Raw genomic sequence first — 10,042 nt, forward strand, 5'->3', positions numbered from 1 at the left:
TGTGTACTCTAGTTAATTTGACTGGCCTGTTTCTAAATACAAGATTTTGTTTTGTTTTTTGGGCCACACCCGGTGATGCTCAGGGGTTACTCCTGGCTATGCACTCAGAAATTGCTCCTGGCTTGGAGGACCATATGGGACACCTGAAGATCAAACCGCTATCCCTCCTAGGCTAGCGCTCGCAAGGCAGAAGCTTTACCGCTCTATTCCACTGCTCCGGCCCAAATACAACTCATTTTTGAAAATACAGATGACACAGTAAGAATTGTCAAATTATAATAGTAAATATCTTCAATGTAAGTTAATAAATTATTCATATTTCTGCTATCCTGTATTCACATAGAAAATCAATGTTATCTGAATAAATTAATGTATGGTACTATGGGTTAACAGGCATTCCTTAAAGTGGACACCTAAAGAGCTTAAATTCTCTTGTGCAAGGCAAGTGATATTTAAGAACTAGTTTAATTCATATAAAGAGGACACAGGAATCATTGGATGTATGATAATAATAGGCAAAGAAACAAGACCATGTAAAGCAAAAACTAAATTGTAAAAAATAGCCATATATTGTTTTCCATCAAAAACAATTAAGAAAATGTTGAATATAGTTTAAATTTAAAGATAGCCTTAACTGGCATTAGATTCCATTTATTTTGTCTACTCAATATTTTTTATTCAAAGACTCAATACTTTTTATTTAACATTTAAAAGTTATAAAAGAGAAATTGTAAGTACTATTATATGATTTTTGTTTGTATCTAGATTTCAGTCAACTATACTCAGGGATTACAAGTAGCTCTAAGTTCAGAAATTGATCATGTGTTAGTGTTCATGGGATTATATAAGAGCTGGATATTAAATCCTCAGTTGGCAACGTTCAAGGCAAAAAATTTTTACACTATCTCTCTGACCCATTATTGTCTCCAATAGTGATTTTCATAATATTTGTATTCATTGATGAAATGCATCACATAATTGACATAACTGATCATAATACAAATTGTTTCAGGAAGACCAAAAGCAACATGATTAAAAAAATAGAAACTGAAAGAAAAACTAAAGAGATGGGAGAGAAAGGAAAGAAAATGATCAGTGGCAAGTATATTTTTGAAAATTTTTGAATCACCAATGAACTCATTAAGGCACTATCAGAAAGTTTAGTAAGCTCTTATTTGTTTTAAAGAATGACAGTTAAACAAATACAGTAAAAATGGTGTGGGTGGCAATTGTTGTTTGCATAGACCCAGCAAAATATGGAAATGGAAGGGAAAAGCCTTGCACCTAAATAAAAGAAGGCCGTACCCCTGAAATTTTCTGACATAGCACTGACTGAGGACTCCAGGCATAGTACTAGGCTGTCCAACCCCTGAATCATTCTCTGTGGTCCTGGTGACATTTTTTCGCAGATTCGTTATTGTTGGTATCAGGTTTCCATAGTTAAAGATTCTGGTTTCTGTGCATCTTCTTTATCAAAGTCAGAATGATGTTGATTGTTGAGCATCCTATAGTTTCACCTCACCATTAGTGGGCAATGCTAAGAGCCCTGTCCTACAAGCAGGTTGTTGCTGTTGCTAAGTCTCTTAACCTTTTAAGGAGTAAGAGAACCCTCTTTAGAGAAAGTCAATGCCAGGGCAGCGATAGGGTCTTCCTTGGTAGAGGTCTGCTTTCTGATGATGTTATAGACCATTGTAGATGTTTCTGTAGATGATATCCATGATTCAGAGGTGTAAAGGCAGCACCTGTTCCTATAGGCCTGAGCCACGTCATTATAACCATGTTCAGGGTGTAAGGTCCCCACTGCATTACAAAATTTTTGTTTCTATCTCTATTAGATAAGAACTTGTTTGCATATGTAATACTTCCCCATTTTATGTGCCTATGCAAAAGGGGGACAATACCACAAGTTATTATTGGTGCATATGGGGGCCGAGGGAACCAGTCCAGCAATCCCTGTAACTTGTCATCCCACAGCCTATTACCCGATATTTAACCCTTTTTATTATCAGTTCTTGGCTTCTCACAACCGGATCACTCTCCCCACTCAAGCCAGCTACCGAACAGCTCCTAAAAAGTGAAAAAAATAGACTCTCAGACTAAGAAGAAACCAATACTCTGTTGCTATTGATTTACTTTCAGTGGCCTTTTTTCCTCCACTTCCTTTCATTATGTACATGTGCTTGCTACTTTACTTGATTTCTGAGAAGTTCCCACTCAAAGACATTTCCTGATATGGAATTAGTGGCACCAGTTTTGAAGATTCCAGAAGGCCAACTCAGACCAAAGTCGTGTCCCGACTTAACACTCTCCCAACTATTTCTAAAGACATAAAAGGGACATGTGTATCTCCCTTGAGTATCTTAGATGTATTCCCTTAACAGCTATAACTCTTATTAAATTTCCTCTTATATGGTTACATAGTGACAATTTCATCTATAATTTTTGTTTTTGTTGTTTTTTATTTCAATCTGTTCAATAGGAAATTCTGTCAGAATATCTTCTCTGTTTAGAGTTCATGTTAGATCCAATAATGATTTAATTGTGTCTCACCACAGTTCTCAAATTTACATAATAAAGTTCTAAGCTTTATTTCCTTAGATCATGATTATTGAAGACATTGTTTTTAAAGAGGGAATTAAGGTAAATGAGTTAATTTATGTCATCTATACTTTAAAAAGTCTGATAGCTCTATAAGAGAAAATACATACACAGAAGAGTGCAAAAAAATTATGAGAGGATACATGAAGAAAGGCAATTAACAAGTCAAGAGTGAAAGATCAGAAGACAATAAGTTTTCTGAACAAGTTAATCTTGAACTTACATCCTCCAAATAAATTCCTATTGTTTTAATTATTTAATATGTGACCATTTTATGGATATGATTTTTATGGTTTTATGGACTAACAATGCATCTCAATTGTATATGAATGCAGAATTCATATATAGAAGATATTCACCTAAATAAAATCATAATGTTGGGTCTTATATTTTAGTTCATTTAAGTCTTTAACTAATTTTTAATTTATTTGAATTTATAGTGTAAAGTAATAATCTAGTTTTATTCTTTTTATATGAACATCGTATATTCTGAAAAAAAATTAATTGATGACACTTCTTTTCCCATTATTAGTGTATTTTGAATTTTACAGCTATACTCAGTGGTGCCCAAGGCTTACTTCTGACTATCCCTGTTGTGGATAAAACTCTGATTAGCCAGTCACATTCACTCTGGAGCCTAACACTATTCTATGACTGCAGTCCTCTTCTTATTTTATATTCTTACCATGGGCAGTAGCAACATTATGTGCAAGATACATAGTGTATTCCATTACTTGGCTTACATTCCTGGCTCAAGTTTTTGTTTCATTGTCAGAAATAAATAAAATGCAATGCATAAATTTATTTCTGTGATTTATATTTTGTTACAGTGAGTTATTTTCTTTTATTAAGATGGTATTTTCTTTATTAAAAGTTGATACCATATTGATTAGAGAAGATTTTCAGCATACTTTGAAGTAATGGGGCATGACACTGTCACACTGTCAGCTTTATTATTTCTTAATTGCTTTGGCTATTCAGGGTCATTGTGACTCCATCTAAATATTAGGATTACTTATCTATTTATGTTAAAGTGTCACTGGAATTTGGCAGATATAACAATCTATATAGATTTTTTATGTTAACATGAAGAGTTTAACAATATTCTTTTTAACTATGAAAACAGTTACATTTCCATTTACTGGTGTTGTATTCAATTTCTTTATTATTCCTTACAGTGTGAAATATATGGACTTTTTTTACATCTTTGGTTTAATTTATTACAAAGTATTTTAGTATTTTACACATTATAAATGTATCTTTCTGATAATGCATTTTCTCTATACAAATTTATAGTCTATTTGTATCTTATATACTTCTTTCTTTTTATTGTAATTAAGATAAAATGCTTCAATAACATTTACATTCATGCTTATGGTGTACAAAGTTAGAGTTCCATCTATAGCATCATAATCCTCCACTGCTATCCAAGTATTATTTTTATTTGTCTCTTTCACTCTAACTGTTCCCCAATCACTAGTAACCTCAGTATGTATTTGAAATCCAAAGGACTTACTGCCATTAAATAAAACATGTTCCTTTGTTTTAATATGCCACTTATAAGTGAGATTTTCCAGTATTTATGATTTTCATTTTGAATAATTTAATTTAGCCACCTTTATCTCCACTCAAGTTGTAGCAAAAGAAAAAAAAAGATTGGGCACGATTTCATGCTTCCATAAATTATGCTATTGCATATGTTTGTGCCCAAACTTCTTTATTAATTTATCTACTGTTGAATACTTGGATTGTTTCTACAGCCTAGCTTTCATAAATAATATTAAAATGACCTAGATGTGCACACATATTTTTAACTCACAGTCTGTTTTTATTGGTTTAGAACCAATGAATGGGAATATCTGTGTCATATGGGAGTTAATATTTGTGTATGTTTATTTTGGGGCTATACCCAACTGTACTCAGAGCTTAAGTAAGGGCTCAGGTATCTCTCCTGTCAGAGATGAAAGGACTGTATGTAATGCTGACTGATCATGTGCAAGAAAAATACACTACCTACTGTACTCTCACTCTGGTCCATAATTTCCATAAGGGCAACATTTCCATAGGTTACATTATGACCAGTAGTGAATGATAATTTCTTTTTTTTACATATTTAAAACTGTATGTTTTTGTTCTTTCATTTTTTATGTTTCTGTTCTTTTAAAAATATATACCATTATCAGTGGTGTATGTATGGTATGTAGTCATTGCTTTAATCTGTGTTTTTCTGATAAAAAAAAGTAAATACTTATTTATATGCCTTCTTTGATAGTGTCTGTTCATTTTCAATATTCATTGTTTGTCTTTTTGTTGTTGAACTTTATGACCCCTACATATAGAAGAGAAAAAGAGAGAGAAGAGAAAGAGGAAGAGGAAGAGAGAGATGCCATAGATATGAAATCTTTATAAGATGTCAGAAATGATAATATCTAATCCTATTTTGATAGTATGTTTTTTCAATTTAGCCTTCTTTTCTTTAAAAAATGTCTTTAGTCTGCTATAGTCCTTATATTTATTTTTATATTCAGCAATGAAGTTGATTCATTGATGACAACTATGAGGTTAAAGATCTGCTATATTTTTTGTTATATATCTTATGTATTGTGGTCAAATATTTGAATACATTATTTTTCTGAGTGACAGATACTGGTTCAGATTTTTTTCTATAAGGTTTTTATTTACACTATAAGTTGAAGAATTTTTCTTTCCTCTACTAACATCCTTGACACCTGACAGTAATTTACTTACTATACATACATCAGAATTTCCAGATTAGAAATTCAGATACAGCAAATAACTGTTCCAGCATTAGGACATAGCTCAGAGGCATGCCAAAACCCCAGATTTTATCACAAGCACTGGAAGTACCAAGGCAAGATTGGTGTTTGAGTACCACCAGATAGAACCCCTAATTAAAAAAAAAAGATGTGATTTATGAAATTTCTACTTACTATTTTTCTGCTCTAGTAGTGACTTCTAAGATACTTTGTTTAGGGGAAAACTATCAATCCCTTGATAGGGAAGTATCTTTTATCCAATCATTGTCTCCTCAGACTATAAAAATTAACTGCAAACAATACTGTTTAATATAACTATATTTTAATACAAAAATATTCCTGTTTTTACAGATTAGTGAAAGAGTTGAGAATATTCTTCCAATAGCCATCTAAATTTATTTTTCCATTTTCTAACATTCTCTGAATGTCATTGGGTTTCTTATTATCCCCCAACACTCAGAAACAACTCATGCAATGAATTAATAATTTGAAGTTATTAATATTTTAATTTTAATAATTATTTAATATTTTAATGTAATTAATTTTTACTCAGAAAATTTATTTTGAATTGTAAACTTCAAAATTTTTTTTTGCCCCATGGGTGTTCTTTTTCTTTTTCTTTCATTTTTTTATATTTTATTTAAACACCTTGATTACATACATGATTGTGTTTGGGTTTCAGTCACGTAAAGAACACCACCCATCACCAGTGCAATATTCCCATCACCAATGTCCCAAATCTCCCTCCTCCCCACCCGAACCCCGCCTGTACTCTAGACAGGCTTTCCATTTCCCTTATACATACTCATTATTAGTACAGTTCAAAATGTAGTTATTTCTCTAACTAAACTCATCACTCTTTGTGGTGAGCTTCCTGAGGTGAGCTGTAACTTCCAGCTCTTTTCCCTTTTGTGTCTGAAAATTATTATTGCAAGAATGTCTTTCATTTTTCTTAAAACCCATAGAAGAGTGAGACCGTTCTGCATTTTTCTCTCTCTCTCTCTGACTTATTTCACTCAGCATAATAGATATCATGTTTACATCCATGTATAGGAAAATTTCATGACTTCATCTTTCCTTACAGCTGCATAATATTCCATTGTGTATATGTACCACAGTTTCTTTATTCATTCGTCTGTTGAAGGGCATCTTGGTTGTTTTCAGAGTCTTGCTATGGTAAATAGTGCTGCATTGAACATAGGTGTAAGGAAGGGGTTTTTGTATTGTATTTTTGTTTTCCTAGGGTATATTCCTAGCAGTGGTATAGAATGATCATATGGGAGCTCGATTTCCAGTTTTTGGAGGAATCTCCATATCGTTTTCCATAAAATTTGAACTTGACGGCATTCCTACCAGCAGTGGATAAGAGTTCCTTGCTCTCCACATCCCCGTCAACACTGTTTATTCTCATTCTTTGTGATGTGTGCCATTCTCTGGGGTGTGAGGTGGTACCTCATCGTTGTTTTGATTTGCATCTCCCTGATGATTAGTGATGTGGAGCATTTTTTCATGTATCTTTTGGCCATTTGTATTTCTTCTTTGTCAAAGTGTCTGTCCATTTCTTCTCCCCATTTTTTGATCGGATTAGATGTTTTTTCTTGTAAAATTCTGTCAGGGCCTTGCATATTTTGGAGATTAGCCCCTTATCTGATGGGTATTGGGTGAATAGTTTCTGCCACTCATGGGGGGCTCTTGTATCCTGGGCACAATTTCCTTTGAGGTGCAGAAGCTTCTCAGTTTAATATATTCGCATCTGTTAATCTCTGCTTTCACTTGCTTGGAGAGTGCAGTTTCCTCCTTGAGGATGCCTGTAGTCTCAATGTCCTGGAGTGTTTTGCCTATATGTTGTTCTATATATCTTATGGTTTCGGGTCTGATATCAAGGAATTTAATCCATTTGGATTTAACCTTCATACATGATAATGGCTGGGGTCTAAGATAATGGGGGTCTAAGTTCAATTTTTTGCAAGTGGCTAGCCAGTTGTGCCAACACCACTTGTTGAAGAGGCTTTCTTTGCTCCATTTAGGATTTCTTGCTGCTTTATCAAAAATTAGGTGATTGTATGTCTGGGGAACATTTTCTGAGATTCTAGCCTATTCCACTGATCTGAGGGCCTGTCCTTATTCCAATACCATGCTGTTTTGATAACTATTGCTTTGTAGTACAGTTTAAAGTTGGGGAAAGTAATTCCTCCCATATTCTTTTTCCCAATGATTGTTTTAGCTATTCTATTGTTCCAAACGAATTTCAAAAGTGCCTGATCCACTTTTTTTGAAGAATGTCATGGGTATCTTTAGAAGGATTGCATTAAATCTGTATAATGCTTTGGGAAGTATTGCCATTTTGATTATGTTAATCCTGCCATTCCATGAGCAGGGTATGTGCTTCCATTTCTGCGTGTCCTCTCTTATTTCTTGGAGAAGAGTTTTATAGTTTTCTTTGTATAGGTCCCTCACAGTTTTAGTCAAGTTGATTCCAAGATATTTGAGTTTGTGTGGCACTATTGTGAATGGGGTTATTTTCTTAATGTCGATTTGTTCCTAATTACTATTGGTGTATAGAAAGGCCATTGATTTTCATGTGCTAATTTTATAGCCTGCCACCTTGCTATATGAGTCTATTGTTTCTAGAAGCTTTTTGGTAGAGTCTTTAGGGTTTTCTAAGTAGAGTATCATGTCATCTGTAAACAGTGAGAGCTTGACTTCTTCCTTTCCTATCTGGATTCCCTTGATATCTTTTTCTTGCCTAATGGCTATAGTGAGTACTTCCAGTGCTATGTTGAGTAGGAATGGTGAGAGAGGACAGCTTTGTCTTGTGCCAGAATTTAGAGGGAAGGCTTTTATTTTTCTCTATTGAGGACAATATTTTCCACTGGCTTATGGGAGATGGTCTTAACTATATTGAGAAAGGTTCCTTCCATTCCCATCTTGCTGAGAGTTTTGATCAAGAATGGGTGTTGGGTGCTCGCTTCGGCAGCACATATACTAAAATTGGAACGATACAGAGAAGATTAGCATGGTCCCTGCGCAAGGATGACACGCAAATTTGTGAAGCGTTCCATATTTAAAAAAAAAAAAAAAGAATGGGTGTTGGATCTTATCAAATGCTTTCTCTGCATCTATTGATATGATCATGTGATTTTTATTTTTCTTGTTGATGTTGTGTATGATGTTGATAGATTTACGGATGTTAAACCAGCCTTGCATTCCTGGGATGAAACCTACTTGATCATAGTGGATAAACTTCTTAATGAGGCATTGAATCCTATTTGCCAGGATTTTGTTGAAGATTTTTGCATCTGCATTCATCAGCAATATTGGTCTTTAATTTTCTTTTTTCGTAGCATCTCTGTCTTGTTTAGGTATCAAGCTGATATTGGCTTCATAAAAGCTATTTGGAAGTTTTCCGTTTGTTCGATTTCAGGAAAGAATTTTGCCGGGATTGGTAGTAGTTCCTCTTGGAAAGTTTGAAAGAATTAATTAGTGAATCCATCTAGGCCTGGGCTTTTGTTTTGGGGCAGACATTTGATTACCTCTTCCTTCAACCGTGGAAGTTTATATGAGTCCAAGAATTTATTCATTTCTTCCAGATTCTCATTTTTAGTGGTGTAGAGTTTCTCAAAGTAGTTTCTGATTACCCTTTGTATCTCTGCCATATCAGTACTGATCTCTCCTTTTCATTCTTAATATGAGTTATCAAGTTTCTCTCTTTCTCTTTCTTTGTTATATTTGCCAGTAGTCTATCAATCTTATTTATTTTTTCAAAGAACCAACTTCTGCTTTCATTGATCTTTCGGATCAATCCACTTCGTTGATTTCTGCTCTCAGCTTTGTTATTTACTTCTGTCTCACTATTTTTGGGTCCTTTTTTTGAGTACTTTCTAGTTTTATTAGCTGTGTCATTAAGCTATTCAGGTAAGCTCCTTCTTCCTTCCTGATGTGTGCTTGCAAAGCTATAAATTTTTCTCTCAGTACTGCTTTTGCTGTGTCCCACAAGTTCTGATAATTTGTGTCTTTATTGTCATTTGTTTCCAGGAACCTTTTGATTTCCTCCTTGATTTCATCTCGAACACACTGGTTATTCAGTTTGAGGCTGTTTAACTTCCAGGTGTTAAAGTTTTTCTTTTCAGTCCCTTTGGAATTCACAACTAAATTCAGAGACCTGTGGTCAGCGAAGGTAGCCTTCAAATTTTCTATTCTCTTGATATTAAGAAGGTGTGTTTTATGTGCCAGCATGTAGTCTATCCTGGAGAATGTCCCATGTACATTGGGGAAGAATGTGTATTCAGGTTTCTGGGGATGGATGTCCTATATATATCCACTAGGCCTCTTTCTTCCATTTCTCTCCTCAGGTCTAGTATATTCTTGTTGGGTTTCAGTCTGGTTGACCTATCCAGTGTTAACAAAGCTGTGTTGAGGTCCCCCACAATTATTGTGTTGTTATTGATATTGTTTTTCAGATTTGTCAACAATTGTATTAAATATTTTGCTGGCCCCTCATTTGGTGCATATATGTTTAGGAGAGTTATTTCTTCCTGCTCTACATACCCCTTGATTAATATAAAATATCCATCTTTGTCCATTACAACTTTCCTGAGTTTGCATTATCTGATATTAGTATGGCCACTTCAGCTTTTTTATGGGTGTTGTTTGCTTGGATAATTTTT

At 34.0% G+C, this 10,042-nt stretch overlaps 1 non-coding gene across 1 annotated transcript; it reads left to right on the forward strand.

The window, feature by feature from the left end:
- Positions 1-8,336: 8,336 nt before the first annotated feature.
- Positions 8,337-8,443, forward strand: LOC125996640 (U6 spliceosomal RNA). The gene has a single exon (XR_007491327.1). It is a non-coding gene; the product is annotated as a U6 spliceosomal RNA (small nuclear RNA).
- Positions 8,444-10,042: the final 1,599 nt, after the last annotated feature.

Source organism: Suncus etruscus, chromosome 1 (assembly GCF_024139225.1).
Source record: "Suncus etruscus isolate mSunEtr1 chromosome 1, mSunEtr1.pri.cur, whole genome shotgun sequence".
NCBI classification, from domain to species: Eukaryota; Metazoa; Chordata; class Mammalia; order Eulipotyphla; family Soricidae; genus Suncus; species Suncus etruscus.